This window comes from Ovis aries, chromosome 22, assembly GCF_016772045.2.
Source record: "Ovis aries strain OAR_USU_Benz2616 breed Rambouillet chromosome 22, ARS-UI_Ramb_v3.0, whole genome shotgun sequence".
Lineage (NCBI taxonomy): Eukaryota > Metazoa > Chordata > Mammalia > Artiodactyla > Bovidae > Ovis > Ovis aries.
In genome coordinates this window covers 37,529,069-37,550,415 of record NC_056075.1, presented here as the reverse complement: position 1 = coordinate 37,550,415, position 21,347 = coordinate 37,529,069, and the positions used below count along the sequence as shown (strand labels likewise).

General features: G+C 47.6%; 1 long non-coding RNA gene across 1 annotated transcript in view; it reads right to left on the bottom strand.

Moving 5' to 3' along the window:
• Positions 1 to 20,972, bottom strand: part of LOC105604311 (uncharacterized) — a 28,233-nt gene extending 7,261 nt beyond the window's left edge. The window contains exons 1-3 of the long non-coding RNA XR_003586595.3: positions 20,765 to 20,972; positions 19,605 to 19,793; positions 778 to 942 (exon numbers count right to left, since the gene is read on the bottom strand). This is a non-coding gene — a long non-coding RNA (uncharacterized LOC105604311). The remainder of the gene's footprint in view (positions 1 to 777; positions 943 to 19,604; positions 19,794 to 20,764) is intronic.
• Positions 20,973 to 21,347: the final 375 nt, after the last annotated feature.

Sequence of the window (21,347 nt, the reverse complement as noted above, 5' to 3'; positions counted from 1 at the left end):
GCAGAGATGAAACAGGCCCCTCAAATATCCACCTCTCCCCATCTGCCCTGGTTCATGTGAAAGAATCTGACACTCAAGGAACGTCTACAGGCCTCCCTGCCTTCTCTGTGAAGGACTCATTCAGGATCCCTGACCTGCCTCCGGTTCTGAAATAAGCTCCCAGAAAGTTAACCTCTGCACAAATGTGTGATGTAACTTTGCAAATTAAGTGTGTAATGCTTTTAGGAAAGCACTGCCCTTTCCTGGCCTGCTCCCCACCCCTGGGACCAGGTAATTTGTGGGCACATCTGTTGCACGTGTTGGGGAATACTCTCAGAGATATTCTTAGATCTTGGCCAGGATTGAAGATGGAGAAGCTGGCTCCTGGGACATACTGATGCCTGCAGCCTCAGTTAGGTAACAGGAGCGAGGCAGGTAGGCCTGTGGGCAGTGCTGGGCCTGGACAGAATTAGTGGGTAGCTGGGCAAACAGGGAAGCCCCAAAGAACTGCTCTCAGGGGCAAGAAAAGGAAATGGGTAACCCCCAACCCAGAGCTTCCTAGCTGGTTCAGGGGTAAAGAATCTGCCTGCCAATGCAGGAAACGCAGGTTCAATCTGGTTTGGGAAGATGCCCTGGAGAAGGAAATGGCAACCCACTCCAGTATCCTTGCTTGGGAAATCCCATGGACAGTAGAGTCTGGAGGGCTACAGTCCATAGGGTCTCAAAAGGGCTTAGCAACTAAACAACAACAACCCCCAACTCAAGCATACAGATATCTATTTATCAGATATCACTTACCAGACATTACCTGGTCCAGGAAAGCAGCTTAACCCCTGTTGGCCTCAGCAATCTCAGTTTGATGGGAGGCGTACAGACCTGCTTAGCTCATGGGCCGTGGTTGTTCTGGCTGGTAGCCCTTTAATTTACAGAGTGCCTGCTGGGCACCCAGCATCGTGCCAGGTGCTGGAAGGAGAAGGATGGCAGATCAAAGAGAAAAAGAGAAGATGTAATCATCACCCTTGCCTGAAAGAACCCATCACTCCTCTTAAGATCTTGCCATGGCTCCTTGTTTTCCTCAGCATAAAATCCAAACCCTGTATCAAGATGTACAGAAAACTTTGGGATCCAGTCCCAGGACTTGTCTCAGCCAATATTTTGTAATGCTCCTTTGATATCCTGATATAGAATTCAGTGGAAATAGTAATAGAATTTATCTACTCACAAGATGTTTTAATCAATATATTAATATATTAATTTTCATATGGAAGGGAGACATAATTCATATCAAAAAAAGATGCATTTCAACTGGAAGGTTCTCTGACACAACTTCACTATTCAACACAAGGACTTGTGTTTGTGTGTAAAATCATAGAGAATGTCACAACAAGAAACTCATACCTGATGTCAGGGTGCTGTTTGGAGACTTAAATACCAAGAGTGATGTTGCCATAGGTGACATTTTCCCAACATGACAAGCACCACTTGGTAACATTCCAAACAAAACACAGAAATCATCCCTTAATTTATATAGTAGCACCATTCCTAGAAAATTCAATGTATAATTAACACTGTGCTAAAATTACTTTCTGTTTATGTGAATTGGAGAGTGATACTCAGGCTCAGGTTATTAGAAATTGGCTTTTTACCTACATAATTATCTACCAGAACATCCTGAAGCCTGCAGGACCCAGGCCAGCCCATCTATGTGTAGGACTGTTGGAGAAGCTGATTGAAGTCTTGCACCCTTGGTGCCTATTCACTGCATATATGGCACTCCCCTCCCCCAATAAGTGGCTTCCCAGGTGGTACAGCGGTAAAGAATCCACCTGCCAATGCAGGAGACACAAGAGATGCAGGTTCAATCCCAGGGTCGGGAAGATCCCCTGGTGTGAGAAATGGCAACCCACCCCAGCATTCTTGCCTCCTGGGAAATCCCAAGGACAGAGGAGCCTGGCAGGCTGCAGTCCGTGGGGTCGCATAGAGTCAGACATGACTGAGCACGCTTGCACTCCAACAGACATCCCAGGTGAACTCATGGCAATATCAGCTTCCATGGGAATCACAGATCTAACCCCTGCCTGCCTCTCCAACACTGATCTTCTCCCACCCTCCTCCTGTTTGGATGTTCTCGGCCACACATTGTAGCTTTTCTCCTTTCCTCCAACACATCAAAGGGCCTTTGCACATGCTGTTCCCTCCACCAGGAGGCCCCTGTCCAGGTGTTCTCATGGCAACCTTCTCCTCCTTCATGTCTCCACTCAGGTGACATTTCCAGGAGAGCAGCTCTCCCTAGCCACCCAATCTACAAGAGCACACCCACCCACCAGCCCAGCTAGTCTCAATTAGGTCAACTTGCTCTGGCCCCTCAGGGTACACATCGCGCTGTGAAGATCTTTTTCTAGGTTGTATTCCCCAGCAAGGTCAGCACATTTTTCTGAAAGGGCCAGAGAGTAAATATTTCAGGCTTTGCTGGCCATATGGTCTCTGTTACAGCAACTTAACTCTGCCATTCTCACTCAAAAGCACAGTCACATACAATATGTAAACAAATGGTTGTGGCTGTGCACCAATAAAACTTTACCTACAAAAACAGGCAGAGCCTGGGCTTGGCCCCTGCCTGCTTTTGTGACTCAACAATCCCTGCACTGGACTATCACTCCTTGTCTCTCTGGTTTACTCTTAAATTCTTTCTGTCTAGCACAGTGTGGGGAATACATAGCAACTGAATGAAGGTATTTTGATAAAAATGAGTTTGTCTAGCTGGAATGAGGGACAACAGAGAACACAAAAAAACACCTACCTATTTTGTTGTTCTTGTTGTTGTTTAGTCCTGTCTGACTCATGTGACACCATGGACTGTATGTCCATGGGATTTCCCAGGCAAGAATACTGGAGTGGGTTGCCATTTCCTCCTCCAGGGGATCTTCCCGACCCAGGGATCAAACCCACGTCTCCTGCACTGGCAGGCGGATTCTTTTCCATGGAGCCACCAGTGACTCGCACCTGTTATCAGCACCCATTCTGAAGGAGAGCAGCCCTGGGGTTTCTTTGGAAGGAATGATGCTGAAGCTGAAACTCCAGTACTTTGGCCACCTCATGCGAAGAGTTGACTCACTGGAAAAGATTCTGATGCTGGGAGGGATTGGGGGCAGGAGGAGAAGGGGAAAACAGAGGATAAGATGGCTGGATGGCATCACCAACTCGATGGACGTGAGTCTGAGTGAACTCCAGGATTTGGTGATGGACAGGGAGGCCTGGCGTACTGCGATTCATGGGGTCACAAAGAGTCGGACACGACTGATCGACTGAACTGAACTGAATGGAAAGTAGGAAGTCAAGGAACACCTGGAGTAACAGGAAAATTTGGCCTTGGAATACGGAATGAAGCAGGGCAAAGGCTAATAGAGTTTTGACAAGACAACACACTGGTCATAGCAAACACCCTCTTCCAACAACACAAGAGAAGACTCTACACATGGACATCACCAGATGGTCAACACCGAAATCAGATTGATTATATTCTTCGCAGCCAAAGATGGAGAAGCTCTAGACAGTCAACAAAAACAAGACCAGGAGCTGACTGTGGCTCAGATCATGAACTCCTAATTGCCAAATTCAGACTTAAATTGAAGAAAACAGGGAAAACCACTAGACCATTCAGGTATGACCTAAATCAAATCCCTTATGAATACACAGTGGAAGTGACAAATAGAATTAAGGGGCTAGATCTGATAGATAGAGTGCCTGATGAACTATGGATGGAGGTTTATGACATTGTACAGGAGACAGGGATCAAGACCATCCCCATTGAAAAGAAATGCAAAGAAGCAAAATGGCTGTCTGGGGAGGCCTTACAAATAGCTGTGAAAAGAAGAGAAGTGAAAAGCAAAGGAGAAAAGGAAAGATACAAGCATCTGAATGCAGAGTTCCAAAGAATACCAAGAAGAGATAAGAAAGACTTCCTCAGTGATCAATGCAAAGAAATAGAGGAAAACAACAGAATAGGAAAGACTAGAGATCTCTTCAAGAAAATTAGAGATACCAAGGGAACATTTCATGCAAAGATGGGCTCGATAAAGGACAGAAATGGTAGGGACCTAACAGAAGCAGAAGATATTAAGAAGAGGTGGCAAGAATACACAGAACTGTACAAAAAAGATCTTCACGACCAAGACAATCACGATGGTGTGATCACTCACCTTGAGCCAGACATCCTGGAATGTGAAGTCAAGTGGCCTTAGAAAGCATCACTAAGAACAAGGCTAGTGGAGGTGATGGAATTCCAGTTGAGCTATTTCAAATCCTGAAAGTGATGCTGTGAAAGTGCTGCACTCAGTATGCCAGCAAATTTGGAAAACTCAGCAGTGGCCACAGGACTGGAAAAGGTCAGTTTTCTTTCCAATCCCAAAGAAAGGCAATGCCAAAGAATGCTCAAACTACCACACAATTGCACTCATCTCACATGCTAGTAAAGTCATGCTCAAAATTCTGCAAGCCAGGCTTCAGCAATACGTGAACCGTAAACTTCCAGATGTTCAAGCTGGTTTTAGAAAAGGCAGAGGAACCAGAGGTCAAATTGCCAACATCCGCTGGATCATCAAAAAAGCAAGAGAGTTCCAGAAAAACATCTATTTCTGCTTTATTGACTATGCCAATGACTTTGACTGTGTGGATCACAATAAACTGTGGAAAATTCTGAAAGAGATGGGAATACCAGACCACCTGACCTGCCTCTTGAGAAACCGTATGCAGGTCAGGAAGCAACAGTTAGAACTGGACATGGAACAACAGACTGGTTCCAAATAGGAAAAGGAGTACGTCAAGGCTGTATATTGTCACCCTGCTTATTTAACTTATATGCAGAGTACATCATGAGAAAAGCTGGGCTAGAAGAAGCACAAGCTGGAATCAAGATTGCCAGGAGAAATATCATAACCTCAGATACGCAGATGACACCACTCTTATGGCAGAAAGTGAAGAGGAACTGAAAAGCCTCTTGATGAAAGTGAAAGAGGAGAGTGGAAAAGATGGCTTAAAGGTCAACATTCAGAAAATGAAGATCATGGCATCTGGTCCCATCACTTCATGGGAAATAGATGGGGAAACAGTGTCATAATTTATTTTTCTGGGCTCCAAAATCACTGCAGAGGGTGATTGCAGCCATGAAATTAAAAGATGCTTACTCCTTGGAAGGAAAGTTACAACCAACCTAGATAGCATATTGAAAAGCAGAGACATTACTTTGCCAACAAAGGTCCATCTAGTCAAGGCTATGGTTTTTCCAGTGGTCATGTATGGATGTGAGAGTTGGACTGTGAAGAAAGCTGAGCGCCAGATAATTGATGTTTTTGAACTGTGGTGTTGGAGAAGACTCTTGAGAGTCCCTTGGACTGCAAGGAGATCCAACCAGTCCATTCTAAAGGAGATCAGCCCTGGAATTTCTTTGGAAGGAATGATGCTAAAGCTGAAAGTCCAGTACTTTGGCCACCTCATGCGAAGAGTTGACTCATTGGAAAAGACTCTGATGCTGGGAGGCATTGGGGGCAGGAGAAGGGGACGACCAAGGATGAGATGGCTGGATGGCGTCACTGACTCAATGGATGTGAGTTTGAGTGAACTCTGGGAGTTGGTGATGGACAGGAAGGCTTGGCATGCTGTAATTCATGGGTTGCAAAGAGGCGGACACAATTGAGCAGCTGAACTGAACTGAACTGAAGTGATGGAATTGGGCAGGTGAATTCAGGGAGGGCTTCCTGGAGGAAGTAACCCTGAGCAAGAACTGAAAGAGAGATGGGATTTGGGCCATCGTAGTAGACCTGGCACTCATTTGCTCAGTCTGTTAATCCATTCTTTCATTCAGGTACATTTGTTCAGTGTCTTATCAGCTGCTTATAAGACAAAGATGAATATTCAGTGCTCTCAGGGAAGGAAGAGATGTTGATCCCGGGGTCAGGACAGTCTGGGGATTCTGAAGATGCTGTGGATCAGTCACGCTTCTGGGTGCCTTGTGCACAGACCAGACCAGGGTCACATCTAAGCTTGGCTCACTAGTGCTCCAGCTGGACCTTTATCCCACCAACCATCCACACCATCCAATCCCACTGTGAAATCAGTGTACCCATCATCAGCATCTCCTTGAATCCCAAACCCCACGTCGCAGGGTCCCAGCCCTCTGCCCGCCTCATCCTAAACACAGCCCATTCCTGCAGCCTCTGTCACACAGCAGCATAAACACATGCTCTTTCCAGGAAGCGATGCCCTAATGGTGGGTCTTCAGATGGAGGCCTGGGGGGATTTTGAACAGTGGTACCCCTGGGCCATCAGATTATCAGCCCTGAGGTGGTTTTAACTAACTGGGGAGGGATAGTTCAGCAGCCTGATGGGTACATTGAGAACCTGGTTGACAATTCTTTGAATTTTTAAGAAATTATTTGAAATCCTTTTTTCAAGAGTCAGCATTATCTGTGCTCTTCCCTCTCAGGTGACTTCCCTCCAGAGTTCAAGAACTTGCACCTCCTGCAAACCTCATCTGTTCTTTTTTCTCTCTTGACTTTGGCTTCTCAGACATTCAGAGCCAAATACATAGTAGCCCCAAAGCATCTGGACCCTAATGGTGGACATGTTGCATAGTAAGTCCTCACTTGAGTGGATTTTGCTGCCTATTTCTCTTCCCTGAGGATTTCTGGTTGAAATCCTCATCATCTGTGAAGTGATGGTGGCTGCATATCTCTAGGCCAACTCAAATACTTCCATGGATGAGCCAGTGCTCTTTACGTACAAAGTAATCATAATCCCAGAATGTTCTCTGTATATCCCCACCCCCTCTAACCCTGCACCTATTTATTCATATTGAGCTTAATTATTTTGAAGTTTAGTTTAAACCACTCTATTTATTATTAGCATTTCAAAAATAATACATTTTCTACCTGCTAATGTGGGGTGAAGATAGATAAATGAATTTCTCAATCCAGGGTTGATGTTGTGCCATAAAAACAAATGAGGAAACATTCCTTATGGGAACTCTATACCATTATCTTCTTGTTGTCTGAATCTCAGGTCTGTTGCCTTGGGGTGATGCTGATTTAATGTACCAGGTAGGGCCGCCCTGTAGCACTCCTGCAGGGAACACCGCAGGGAGAGCTGGGGACCACAGCCTAGAAGCTACCAAGGGTCACACACACACAAATCTCCCAGTGGAGTGACTGAGAGACCAGCTTTGGGACAGGAAAGTAAAGTGAAAGAAAGTAAAGTCACTCAGTTATGTCTGACTCTTTGCGACCCCATGGACTATAGCCAGCCAGGCTCCTCCGTCCATGAGATTTTCCAGTCTAGAGTACTGGAATGGGATGTCATTTCAGGTCCCTGATTCATCCCTCTGTTTGCTGCCCCATTCAATAAAGCAAGTGTTTTTGGGGGTCAGGCTCTTTGCCGAGCAGTGGCGAAAACAGGCAAAAGGACAGAAAATCCGTGCCCCCTGGACCTACCCTTGGTGTGGAGGTGAGACCACAGTTATCAAGGGAGCTACGAAGTAAACAAGGTCATTCCAAATTGTGTTCATGTAACAAAGTGGCGGGGAAGCGGTCACATTAAGAAAGGCCTCTCCAAGGAGGTGACGCCACCATGAGAAGAGCATTAAAAGCAAGTCAAGGAAAACAACAGCATAGTTCCAGAGCAGGAAAACGTGGCTTTGGAACATGCAGGAGTGTAGAGGACATGGGGCTCCCTGCCTCCACCCAGGTTTCTGGGTGGACAGGCAGACCCCCAATGCCTAGAAAACTGTCCAGAACCCCCACTGATGTGCCAGTGGGGACAGGACAATGTTACTCTCTCCATAAGAGAGGAGAAGAGGACAAAACATCGATCCTCACAGTGAGAGAATCAAAACAAAGAACAAAGAGGGCGGGAGGTTTAAAAAAGCTGAGGATTCTCTTTTGCTAGAATAAACCAATGGCTCTCTTGCAAGTGATCACCACTGGTTGTGAAACCCAAGGGGCTGTCTGTCAGCCCCTGTGATTCCAAGGGTGTAGAGACCCCAGACATCCCTGCCAGGACCAAGCCTGGTGGCTCTGTGTCGTTAACAGTGGCGTTCAGAGGACCACAATGCTGTGCTGAGCATCACTGATGATCTTTTGATTAGCTGACAAACTAAAGCTCTCTCTTCTCTGCACCTGTCTTTAGATAACGCTGCTCTGGGCCCACCTTGAAGAGGGATGAATTCCCCCTCGAAAAGCGACAAGGGTTTCTTGCCCCACCAATGAGCCAGCGACACTCTCAGACCCTTTAGAAAATAGTCACCCGTGCCAGCAATCTTGGGGCCTGCCGGCGACATCTAAACACCAGGATCTCACAGCGAGAAGCACGGAAGGCACAAAACTCTACCTCGCCACCTTTTTAATGAGTAAGATCCTCTAGCTGTTGCCCGGGCCCTCAGAGACCAGCTATTAATGAGCGCTTAGAATAGATTGTGCCTGTTTTATACATGTACGGTGGCCTGGGAGAGACACTTCAATTTCCATTTTATATCTGCTGCCATGTTCAAGTGTCTCCTTAAGGGCAGGAAAGCACTTGGCAAATTTTGTCTTTAAAGAGACATGTTCAAAGAGAGTGCAGCCACATTCTATATGTGAGCAATTTTTCAATTTTCAAAGTATATATTTAGATTATGTATATGAGGATGTGAGCGGCGCCGGCAGGCAGCCAGGCCTCAGCTGCACACACAGCCCTTCCTGCCTCTTGGGGCTGTAGGGAGAGGGGCTTCTGGTTTTGTCCTCAGAGTCGCTGGCTTCACTCAGTGAGCTGGGGATGAGTGCAGGGGACGGGGACCACCTATGTTTTATTCCTATTTATGAACCCTGGTCCTAGGTAGCAGGTGATGTGGATTATGATGACTTGATGAGCTGAGATGCGGGAACATGGGCTGGACCAGAGCATGCGCCAAGTGGGGCCAGAAAGGAGGCGTGGCTGGCAGAGCCCACACAGGGGCAGGTGATGGAACTGGATTCCTATGGCAAGTTTTCAAGGGGTCTTTGCGAAAGAGGAGGGCTTGAGGAGCAAGAAGGAGGAGCTGGAGGTAAGAAGGGACTTCAGAAGACAGCAGAGGCTTGGAGGTCTCAGTGACGGCCCTGTTGTCGTCGTCAGCAATGGGGAAGGAGTCTGAAGGGTGGGGATGTTCGAGGTGGGCTCGTGGTGTGAGGGAAAACACAGCTCTTGCACTGACCAGCTGTCTTGCTCAGCTCTGCACACAGGTGAGCTTACTTGCTAAGTCATGTCTGACTCTTGGTGACCACATGGACTTCCAGGCTACTCTCTCCATGGGATTACCCCAGCAAGAATACTGGGGTGGGTTGCCACTCCCTCCTCGAGGGGATCTTTCCAACCCAGGGATCAAACCCGCATCTCCTGCATTGGCAGGTGGATTCTTTACCACTTGATCACCTAGGAAGCCCCTAGTCAGTTCAGGCTGCTACAACGAAAGTGCCACAGACTGAGGGTTTAAACAGCAGATGCTTAGTTTTCACAGTCCTGGAGCCTGGAAATCCAACATCAGGGTGCTGGCATGGTCAGCGTGCAGTGACAGCTCTTTTCCTGGCTTGCAGACAGCCACCTTCTCACTATGTCCTCACTTGGCAGAGAAAGAGAGAGCTCTACAATCGTCATCCCCTTTAAAGGGCACCAATCCCATTATGGGGCTCCATCCTCATTACCTTATCCAAACCTAATTACTTCCCAAAGGCCCACCGCCTAATATTAATACCATCACATCAGGGGTTAGGGTTACAACATATGAACTGCATTGGGGGGGGGAGGGGTGAGTGGGAGGAGGGGAGAGACACACCTTCAGTCCAAAGCACCAGCTGTGTGATCTTGGTCAAGTTGCTTAGCCTCTCTGAGCCTCTACTTTTCATTGGTAAAATGGGATCATAACCCCTCTCCCATATTCTCATGTTGTGAGAATAACAGGACGTGCCACATGTACAGTGCCTGGGACATGGGTGGAGCTGACTCAGTGGTGTCTGTGTTTGTTTTTTACAGCCTATTAATCATGTGACTCCTCCAGAAGAGGAAACGCATCCTCCAGTCAACCTCAGAAGACCCACAGAATAAATGTGTCATGAACAGCAGAAATCCAGAGAAATAAAATGTGTTCGTATTTTGAAAAGGGACAGTGAAGGATGAAAGTTGCTGACAGTGTGAATTACTGTTGATTTCATCATTGTTGCCATCCCCGAAACAAACAGCCCCAGAAAGCACAGTGGTTCCAACCCTAGGTCTGAGGCATCCCAGGGCGTTTCCAATTATTTCCACGTGTGTTAAACAAAACTCGGACCAGGGCTAACTAGAGTTTTCTCTAATTCAGAACGTCACTGTTCTCAGTTGTCAGCACTTTGCAGGTGGGAGAGGTGCCACAGAATCGTGCCGTGGCAGGGTCTGCCTGCTGCTTCTTGGTTTACTCTTTGCTCACAAGCTCTATATTCTTGAGGTAGCGATATGTCCAGTTCAAGATTCTGCTTCCCGCTAAGTATGGCCATGTGGCTAAGGTGTGGTCACTGAGAACAAGAGAAACTCACAGAGGATTTCAGGGGAGGTTCTTTGAAAGGAAGAAGAGATGACAGGAGAAAGACCCCTTTGTTTTACCCTGTTCCTTCCTTCCTGCTGCCTGGAATGTGGATGCAGTGACTGGAGCGGCAGCACATATCTTGACACACCGAGGATGGAAGCCAAATGCTGGGAATGGCAGAGCAAGAAGAGAGACACAGACTGGGCCCCACGTGATCGTGAGGCCACCACACCAGCCTGCTCAGGACTTCTTATACATTACAGGGAAAACCTTTATGCATTTAAGCCACTGTTTTTGGAGTTTTCTGTTGGGTGCAATATACATCTAGTAACTAACATATATATTGAGTTACTAGAGACTGCTCTGTGTCCCTGGCTACTAACCCATGCTTGGCAGGAAACACAAGTGGAGGTGGTATGTAAGGGGGCAGAACGTCCCGGTGCCAGGGGAGCATCCAACAGCATCTTCTCACTAGTGCCCACTGATCTTGGCTAGTTCTAGCCCTGAGCAGTGATCCATCCCTCCCTGTTTTACGTTCTAGAGACCTCCAACCTAAGCCAAAATCCAACGCGGGTGGGTCAGGGTGCTGCCGCACGAAAAGAACATAAGTCTGTATGAGCCTTGGTTCAAGTCTTACCTTTGAATCTTAACAGCTGTGTCACTTTGGGCAAAACCACTTAACCCTTGAGCTTCAGCTTCCTTCTCTGAAAAATGGGAGTCCCAGTAATGCCCACCACAAAGGGCTCCATGGATAATGTAAATCAAGTCCCTGAAATTCAGCCCTTAGGAATGACAGTTGTGATTATTACAGATTAGTTACGCATTGAAGTTATTATTCTCAGAGAGAGGTCTTGGGGCCGTGGCACATTCTCCCCAGGTGACACTGGTCGTAAAGAATCCGCCAGCCAGTGCTGGAAACACAGGAGTCACAGGTTTGATCCCTGGGTCGGGAAGACCCCCTGGAGAAGGAAATGACAACCCACTCCAGTATTCTTGCCTGGGACATCCTGTGGACAGAGGAGTCTGGCGGGCTACAGTCCATGAGGTCACAAAGAGGCAGATAGGACTAATCACACACGCATATGTATACACTAGTTCTCTTTCCTGGGCAAAGTGGAATCAGCTCTAATGCCATAAAGGTCAGTCCTAACTGTCTGAGGACTGGCAGGAGGAGACCCAGCCCCTGTCACTGGCTTCGCCGCTGTTTAGCTGTGTGACCTCAGGCTAGTCACCAACTCTTTCTGAGCGGCAATTTCCCAAGGATGCCAGACTCCATCTCCAAGATCCCTCCCAGCTTCAAAGTGCAGTCACCCCAGGAACGCAAGGGAATCTGAAAACCAGGATCAGAACAGACAGTCCACCTGCTGTATTTCTATCTGTGCCGATTTTACCGCCAGCCTCCCCAGCCTCTCTCCACCAATCATTTACAACGTTCTTACTTATTGAATTCCTATCATATCAAGGCCCTGATTCTGGAATAAGTGTTATTTCTGCAGACACTGAGGTTAGATCTCAGGACTCAGGCAAGGAGAGACTTGGGCGCATCATTTGTCTCACTTTATGTAAACTTGATGTAAAAACTCAGATGTGCAAATAAATTGGAAGGTTGTTGGTTTGTAAAAGAATCATTGAGAAGCATAAATAATCTTGCTCATCTCTCTCACTCACATGAATCGCCCACACAGTTGAAGGTAATGACATTATGCTTAGTTCCAAGCTATCGAGCTTGAGATTCTCGATCTCACCTATCATCAATTCGATGCACTCCATAAAACCCCCACCAAGTAAGCACTCTCATCCTCATATTGCCAACAGGATAGAAGGACAGAGAAGTTATTAAACATACTTAACTTAAGTCAAGGTCAGGCAGACAATAAACAGTTGAACCAGGATGATAATCTAGATCTAATCTAGGTTGTCACCATAGCACCACATTCTTAAGGCCTGAGAGAGAAACACCACAAAATGGGACGATGCCAGAAGAGAACTGGCTGGCTATGTGACTTGAGGACAGTTGAGGAATCTCTCTCTGCCTGTTTTCTCATGTAGCAGAAATGTACGTTGGATAGATCAGAGCCCCATTCTACAGAGCGGCACCTGTTGGTATATTTCCAAGCTGCCAGGATGTCCCCACCCACTGCATACTCAATATGTATCAGGGTTGCCAAGGGGAGGGCAGCTAGCCATGGAAACAATGGCCTACTTGGGAACTTCCCAATGGACGGAAGACTGGGGACCTCAACTTCACACATGTTGCCTGCCCATCTCCAGCTGCCTCCAGAACACCATGGGTGTCTCCACTGGGTCTCCAAACCCAGACAGGTCTGCCTACAAACCTAAACGTGTAACGCTTGGGCTCTGCAGAGCAGCTGGGCTATCTGTTGTTGTTTAGTCACTAAATCATATCAAATTCTTTGCAACCCCATGGACTGTAGCCCGCCAGACTCCTCTGTCCACGAGATTTCCCAGGCAAGAGTACTGGAGTGAGTTGCCATTTTCTTTCCTGAGGGATCTTCCCAACCCAGGGATTGAACCGGCGTCTCCTGCATTGGCAGGCGGATTCTTTACCACCGAGCCACTCAGGAAGCTGGACTATTTGAGGTCTCTCTAAATGTCTACCCTAACTCCTGCTCTATTTACAAACTCTCTCTCCACCCAGCAGTTTCTTTAGGGAGTGGGGGCCCCTCGATCGCACTAATGTCGACCTACATCAGCCAGACAGTGCCAAATGATGTCACCATTCCATGTCATCCTATGAGACGTTCGCAACAGACGGTGTTGCTATAAAAAATTTAACAAGCCAACAATTGACACTCGAACTCTTTTGTATCCGCCGATGAATCTGATGCCCACGTGTTGCCAAAGCATTTATTGTCTCATAATTTGATTTACTTTTCTCCATGCTGCTCTCGATGCCTGCGAGTAGGGGCAAAATGGCTGATGTCTCCAGATGCCACGGCGGCTAATAAAGCTTGCTGTGCTCCCAGCATGCTCTCTGCTGTCAGAAACCGGCAATTAACTTAATAGGGTTCTTGAAATGGAGTCGATCCGGGAAATGCGGCATGTGTTGACACTCTCCCGCTGATCCAGGCAGCCTCCCACCATTGACTTGCCGGGTCTGTTTGCTATTTGAATTATTTAGGAGCTTGTTATGTGAATTAAAAAGCAGCACTTTGCAGCATTAAGTCTAATATTTTATGATCTTCAATTGATTAGGTGGGCTTTCAGGATTACATGGAAAGGTTAAGATAAAACACGCCTCAGACAGGCGGCTCTCGCCAGCCTGCTTTGCTTTTCAAAAACCTAGATGAAAACCCAAAAGGAGCCTGCCTCCTTTCTCACTTCCAAGCGCGCCTTCTGAAACCTGTTTCCAGACCATCAGAGGGCTTTGCCACCCTGAGGATACCAGGCACCCTGGGTTTTCAGGACCGAAAGGAGGCTGGTCCCTCCTTTCTCTAGTTTTTCTTTTGTCTCTTTCTTGGAACAAAGATACCAGTGATGACATGATCCCAGAAGGACAGCCTCCCAAGCCTGGGCCTGCAAAAGGAAAACCTGCTGTTGGTTCCCAGCCGCTCGCTTGGACTTGGATGGGCACCACGCTCGCACCTGCCTTTGGCCAAGGGTGTGTATAGCCCACACCCCATGCGGCACCAAGCTTACAGGGTGCCAAGCTCCAGAGGACTTCCCCTACCATGCGTGCCCATTCACACCTTCCTGCCCAACCAGCTGCCACCGCCCTCTCTCCTGGCTGATGACAACAGTGTTCTACAGGGATTTTCCCATCAGTCCCCACCCAATCCACCCTACACCCGGCAGCCTTATCTTTCTAAAACCCAGCTCTGGCTATGACACTCCCCTGCTCAAAACCCCTCAATGGCTCCTCATAGCCTCACCAATCTGACCTCAGACTCTCTTTCTAGCCTCATCTGCTATTGCTCCCATATGAACCAGCTAAGCCAAGCCATTTATTATTCTAAAAAATAAAAAATAAAAAAAACCCTCCATTTTCTCAGCTCTGAAGCTTTGCTTATAACACTCACTGGTACATTAAGCTTCCTTTCTTTACCTAGTGAAAGTCCACTAGTCCCTGATGATGCAAAGAGTAAATAAGTATATAATCAAGAGCTTCCTGTGTGCCAAACACTTTATATATTATTATTTAATCCTCCAAGGTAGGTGAAAAAGTGAAAGTGAAAGTTACTCAGTCATGTCTGACTCTTTGTGACCCCATGGACTTAGTTCATGGAAATCTCCAGGTCAGAATACTGGAGTGGGTAGCCTTTACCCTCTCCAGGGGATCTTCCCAACCCAGGCATTGAACCCAGGTCTCTCACATTGCAGGCAGATTCTTTACCAGCTGAGTCACAAGGGAAGCCCAAGAATACTGGAGTGGGTAGCCTATCCCTTCTCCAGGAGATCTTCCCAACCCAGGAATCTAACCGGGCTATCCTGCATCACAGGCAGATTCTTTACCAACTGAGCTATGTACCTTTACTATCTCTATTTTACACATGGCAAATGGAGGTTCAGAAAAATTATGTAATCTCTCCAAAGTCACCGGAGAAGGTAATGGCAACCCACTCCAGTACTCTTGCCTGGAAAATCCCATGGATGGAGGACCCTGGTAGGCTGCAGTCCATGGGGTCGCTAAGAGTCGGACACAACTGAGCAACTTCACTTTCACTTTTCACTTTCATGCATTGGAGAAGGAAATGGCAACCCACTCCAGTGTTCTTGACAGGAGAATCTCAGGGATGGCGGAGTCTGATGGGCTGCTGTCTATGGGATTGCACAGAGTCGGACACAACTGAAGCACCTTTGCAGCAGCAGCACGCCAAGGAACTGAGCTAGCTGGGATTCAAATACAGGCAGAGCAGGCTCATCTAATCCCACTTCCATGGGAAAGCCAACCCTGGCCCTCTCTGGGTGCTCTCTTTCTCCTCTGAGGTTTGTGGCATCTATCCTTGCAAGGCACTGACTTATCCAGGTTGCAGGTAGAGATACACAACTCTCTTCTCGACCCAGGGCACCAATGCCATGGGATAGTCTGGGCCTCCCCTGTATCATATCAGGGCACGGGGTCAGTCTTTGTACATAATAAGTGTTGACTCAGTGGGCTGTCCACCTGACCACAGGCTGGCTCCCCACCCAAAGCCATGACCCCTGGAAGTGTATCTACCCGGTCCCTGCTGAACTTTCCAAGCGGCAGCGAAGGCAGTGCAAGGTACCGCATGACTGAAAGTACAAGTTTGAAAGCAAGAGAGACTTTAATTTGAATCTGGGCACCACCTTTTTTAGCCATGAAACCTTGGGGGAAAGAGATCATTTGCCTCACTGAGCCTTGGTTTTCCCACCTGAGAAATGGAAATAATAGTTCCTACTCCATAAAGAAATTATCAAAATTTAATGAAATGATTCATCAAAAGCACTCATGTTACACAGTTCCTAACTCAGGAAAAGTTAACTGTTACTACCTTTGAATTGATCCCTGTTAGAGTCTCCAATCCACCTCCAGCAGCTCTGGGCCACTGGGCCGGCATCTACACATGGGCTACTTAAGACTCACTTCACAGGATGATGGAAAGGATCTAAAGAAATAACAGGAGGCCTGGTACAGAACAGATATTCAATATATTAAGATCCTCATTATTTTTAGTTCTTATAAACTTCATCCAAACTGAGGATTTTTTTTCCAGAACACCATAAGGATGGTACTTGACCCCTAAAATCAACAATCCTGTGTAAAACAAATTATATCGGCCATACCCCAACCCTGCAGCTGGCTCTAAGAAGAGAGGATGGATATATCTCAGCCCCAGTCTTCAGGCTCCCCTTGATTTAACAAGGGGAGGCAGCACAGAAGGATCCCATCTCACCCAAGCCAGAAGGAGGGCAGGGATTTATCAGGGGGACCTGGGCCAAGTCTCAGAGGCTCAGCTGAGAGAAGCCCTTGCCAGAGCCTGTAACGTGTGACCCATCAAATCTGGTGGACGTACTAGGAGGACAAAAGCAAGCACTTTGGCAACTATAACTGAAAGGAGAGTGTATGACTAGCTAAACCCTCTTAGGAGACCTCTGTCCTGAGAAAAGAGGCTGACACTAAAATCTCTTAGTAAAGATTTCTCTTCAAAACCTCTATGCTACAGGGCAGCTCTGAAGCCAGAAAGTTGCTCTCAGGAATTATCTCACCATCAGTACTAATAACAATTGCTGGGTCTGGTTCTTTAAGGTCGTAAGGTTCTAAACTTGGGTCATATAGATGAGCTTAAGGGGGATGAGGGCCAGGAAGACTCTAAAATACATGGGAAATCTTATAATGTGAATGTATGCAGGTGTATACACTAGGCAGAGTCTCTGTAAAGTTCTTTATTTGTCAAGATAGACTAGCTGCTAGCTGAAGTAACGAACAAACCCTAAATCTCAGTGGTTTAATACACATGTCCCAGTCCAAGCAGCCTGATAAGCAGCAGGCAGTGAAGGACAGATTTCTGCTGGCAGGGGCTCCACCATCTTCACCAAGGTCACCCTGAGCCACATTCTGTTGGTGGATGGAGGAGAAAAGGAGCATGAAAGATCTTACAAGACATTTTAGGGCCTGGGCCTGGAGGTGGAATAGATTACTCCAGCCCAAATTTCATTGGCTAGAACTCAGTCACATGAGGCCTCTAAGCACAGAGGAGGTTGGGAAATGTAGTCTTCCTGTGTACCCAGGAGGGAAGGAAAACTGGTTTGGAGAACACATCTCATAGCCTTGCAAAAGAACCTGTACAGAAGGGGGGAAATGGGACAGGGTATGAGGAAGAATGATAAGCACCATTTGCTTTATGTACGTTATTCACTTAATTCTCACCACTGACAACAGATATTTTATTTTATATCCATTTTATAGAGAAGAAAACCGGAACTCAGGAAATGAAGTCACTTGCAAAGGATCACACAGTAGTGAATGGTGAGGCCCAAAATACACATCAGGACTGTCTCTTGCCAACATGGAGCTTTAAAGGCATCCCATTTTACGACTTTTGCGTATTATGTATTTTGAGTGGGAAGGCAGATGTGAATGGAGAAGGTAATCTTGAGCTTGTATTTTGGGGTCAGCTAACATTTATTGGCCGCTTACTCTGTACCAGGTACCATTTAAAATGCTTTTCCAGGAACAAATTATCAACTTCTTCCAGTAATTCTCTGAGCTACATTCAGCTATTATTCCAGCTTTAGGAATGAGGAAATGGAAGCAAAGAGGAGTCAGGTAGTTTGCCCAAGACCCTATGGCCAGTAACTGGGGAAACCCAGACTCCATCCCCTGAGCCGAGCCAGTTCCATAGGCAAACCCTCCTTCTAGTGCCTGTACTGACTCAGCTGCAGTTGCCCTTGGCCGCCCCATGAGTTCAAGGCAAACAGAGAACACATCTCCCTCATCCTCATGCCCCCATCTTGCAACCCAGGCCTGTCCCCCACGCTAAGAAGTCACCGTTTAAGGGTGGGCATGTGCCCAGGGGCAGCTGACACACGAGTACAGTCATCAGCCACTTGCAAATTGGAAGCCCCATGGCAAAGCCCATGTAAAGCAGGCGCTGCAAGCCCAAGAGCAGCTGCCATCCCCTTCACAATGCCGTTCAGTCCACCCGATAAAAGGAAATTTTTACCATCCCTGACCTCTATGTCATTTAAGACAAAATAAATTCAGCTGCTAGGACCAGAAGCAGGCCTGGAGTGAGTGTGATGGAGCACCAAGGCAGCCCGGTCTGTACTGATACCTGCCCTTCTCCTCCCCAGTCCTGCTGGATGCCACTTCACACAGGATGAGCTCCTGGGGATGGAGAGACATCTCTTTATCTTGGGCAGAGATGTTGACACAAAGTCAAGGGGTTGACTTCAAGCTTTTACAAGAAAGCAGCAAGCTGGTGGGTGGGTGGGTGGAGGAGAGTGGGATCATCCCTCTGACACTCAGTAGAGGCGTGTGGGTGACGGACCCCCAGGACTGAGGAGGGGTGAGGATGTAAAAGTACCAAGGTTGAGAGAGGGGGGACCTCGGACAGAAGTGCAACTAAACCCGGAAGCCCAGAACCAGAAGCAAAGAGGGGCAGCCCCCTTGTACCAGGTCTGTGCCAGGACCCTCTGGAGCACAGAGGCCAGGACTGAAGTCAGCAGGACCTGGTTCAGAGCCCAGCTCCTCCATTCATTAGCCCTCAGTTTCTCGGCCTATAAAATGCACACAATGTCATCTCTCCACACAGGACTGCTGGAGGGCCCAGGGATGGGGCACAGAAAGCACTGGGCACCTGAACTGGCATGAAGCTCCCCAAGGGTCTTGGAGTACCATCCTCTTAGAAATGAACAAACAAAAAACTAGCAGACAAGTCTAACCATCAAACCAGATACCCCTCAGCTGTCCATTTTACAACTAAAATAATCACCTCTTCCCTTTTCATGGCCCTACATTCTGATCTTTAAAGTAGGTCAGTCACCTGGCCCCCTCCCAGGGTACTCAGCACAGGCTAGGCCTGCAGAACCAAGTGTTTCTGAGGTCAGAGTTCATACTTCACAGGGCTCTTCCTTGTCCGTTCTTTTCATTACTCCTGGAAGCAGCTCTGAGAGGTGGAGAGAGCTGACCTCATGACCTCCGGTCATGGAGACTCCCCTGGGGTTTCCATTAGTGAGGAGCAGCTCTGGGCTCCAAGTTCAGGGTGTCTCTGGTGACACCCAAGGGGATCAGCACCCTCTTAACCATCTGAGGACAAGCACAGAATACTGGGACTGCTGGGCAGAGGTCTGACCCAGGGCAGGGCTATGAGTATGGGCCCTGGAGAGAGGCCCTTTTTGGGTTCCAATCCCAGCTCTGCCACCTACTTGCCCCGAGACCTTGGGATGAGTGGCTGGACTTCCCAGTGTCTTACCTATAAAATGGAGATGACATCACTTCCTATTTCCTAGGTGCCGTGGGTGCTGTAAGATTTAAAGAGCTAATAATGTATGTAGAGCTATTAGAACAGGGCCTGGTGTATAGTAAGAACCATTACCAGTCACTACTGATTCCCTGTGTGGGAAACCATACCCACCCACCTACCTTCTGTTTGCTTCTGAAGCCCTGTGCCCCTGGATGATCAAAGATGCATCTTATCCGTCTTGGAGACTAAGACAGAGGGCAATGCAATGTGCTGGTTAGAAGTGCAGGCTCTGGTTCCAAGTTCAGACCCATCACTTCCTGTCTGGGTAACCTTGGCAAGTTCTATGTCTGCTCTGAGCCTGTTCCCGCCTGAATAAAAGAGGATAATAATAGAACCTATTTCATTGAGATTCGAGTATTTCGTTTAGCGATATAACATACATGCGGCGCCTAGAACCGTTTCTGGCTCATGAGAAGTGCTAAACAAATGTTAGCTATTATCGTACCCATGTCCCCAGAGCCATTACTGTGTCCGATCCAGTGGTGCTAAGAAACTAGTTTTGCACCCATGAATGAGTTCAATATTTATACTTCCTGTTCTCCAGATAGCCAGAACCCTTCTCCAAATTCTCTCCCAAAGATAGGACCCTAGGCCAGGAGTCGGCCAAGGATGGTCATCGTGTCCGAGACACTCATTGCTTATAATGAACTCACTGAGTAAAAACAGAGTGTGAGATGGGGAGCCTGGCCAGACTTCCAGAAATACTCTGTCCCTGGCTCCAGCCAGGACAAGGAGACGCAGTGACATGGTGATCCGAGCCAGTTGACTCATCTCCCCAGCATGAGCAGAGCTGCTGAGGCAGCCCCACCCAGCCTCTGCTGGCCTCTCTGGCTCCTTCAGACCGTCTGGCAAGCCCAGCAGGAGCCAGTCTAAGGCAACTGGCTCCTGGGAGGAGAAAAAGCAGGTGTGAATCTGTGATGAATACCAAAGAGGGCAGCCAAAGGAGCAGAAAGCTCTGGCAGGGGAGCTTGGGGACAAAAGGCCAGGGCCACATGGTGTAGTCGTGGGGCGGGAGGGGTGGTCATCAGGGTGACACTAAAGGGCAGATAGCATGAAGGTGGATATTGCTTTGCTGCGGGGTGGAGCTCTACACGATTCTCGGGCCCAGGTTAGGGAGGAAATTCGACCGTCCCTCTATCACCTCGCAGGATCAGGGAGCCATGGGGAGAACTTCAGCCTCACAGTCAAAACTTGTCAAGGTAGAAAGATGGTGACATGGAGAAAAGTCCTCAACTGTCTAGCACCCTTCCTGAGAACCTCAAAATCTTTAGAAACTTACCATTTTTTTTAATTTTTAAAATATTATTTCCAGGCCAATGATTTCACTTATAATCTTGAATGACAGGAATGGGCACTCAGCAATGACGCTGTTCGACCACTTTGAGATACAGGTGAGAAGAACGTATCTATTCTCCAGGAATTTACTGTGCCCCTGCTGGAAATCAGGCACTGATCAAGGCGCTGGGACCTGCAGAGAACAAGACAAACTCAGTCCCCATTCAATGGAACTTACATTTTGGGGAGGAAAGAGACAACAATGGCTAAGCAAATAGGAAAAAAAAAAAAAAAACCATTCAGATAAGGATAATGTCTAGGGAGGAAACAAAGAACTTTGTGACAGTGATGAGTCATGAAGGTCTCAGAGCTGAGGCCTGAATCAGAAGCTATGAAAGGAGCTGGGCAACAGCTCTGGCACCAAGTGCAAAGACCCTGAGGCAGGGACTTGGTTATGGAGACCCAGGAAGGGAAGGTGGTCAAGTAAGCTGAGGTCAAGTAAGCCCTGCTGGCAGTTCTGGGCACTTCACTTTGCTTCAGGCACCATTCTAAGCACTTTACCAGTAGCTTATTAAATGCTCATAATG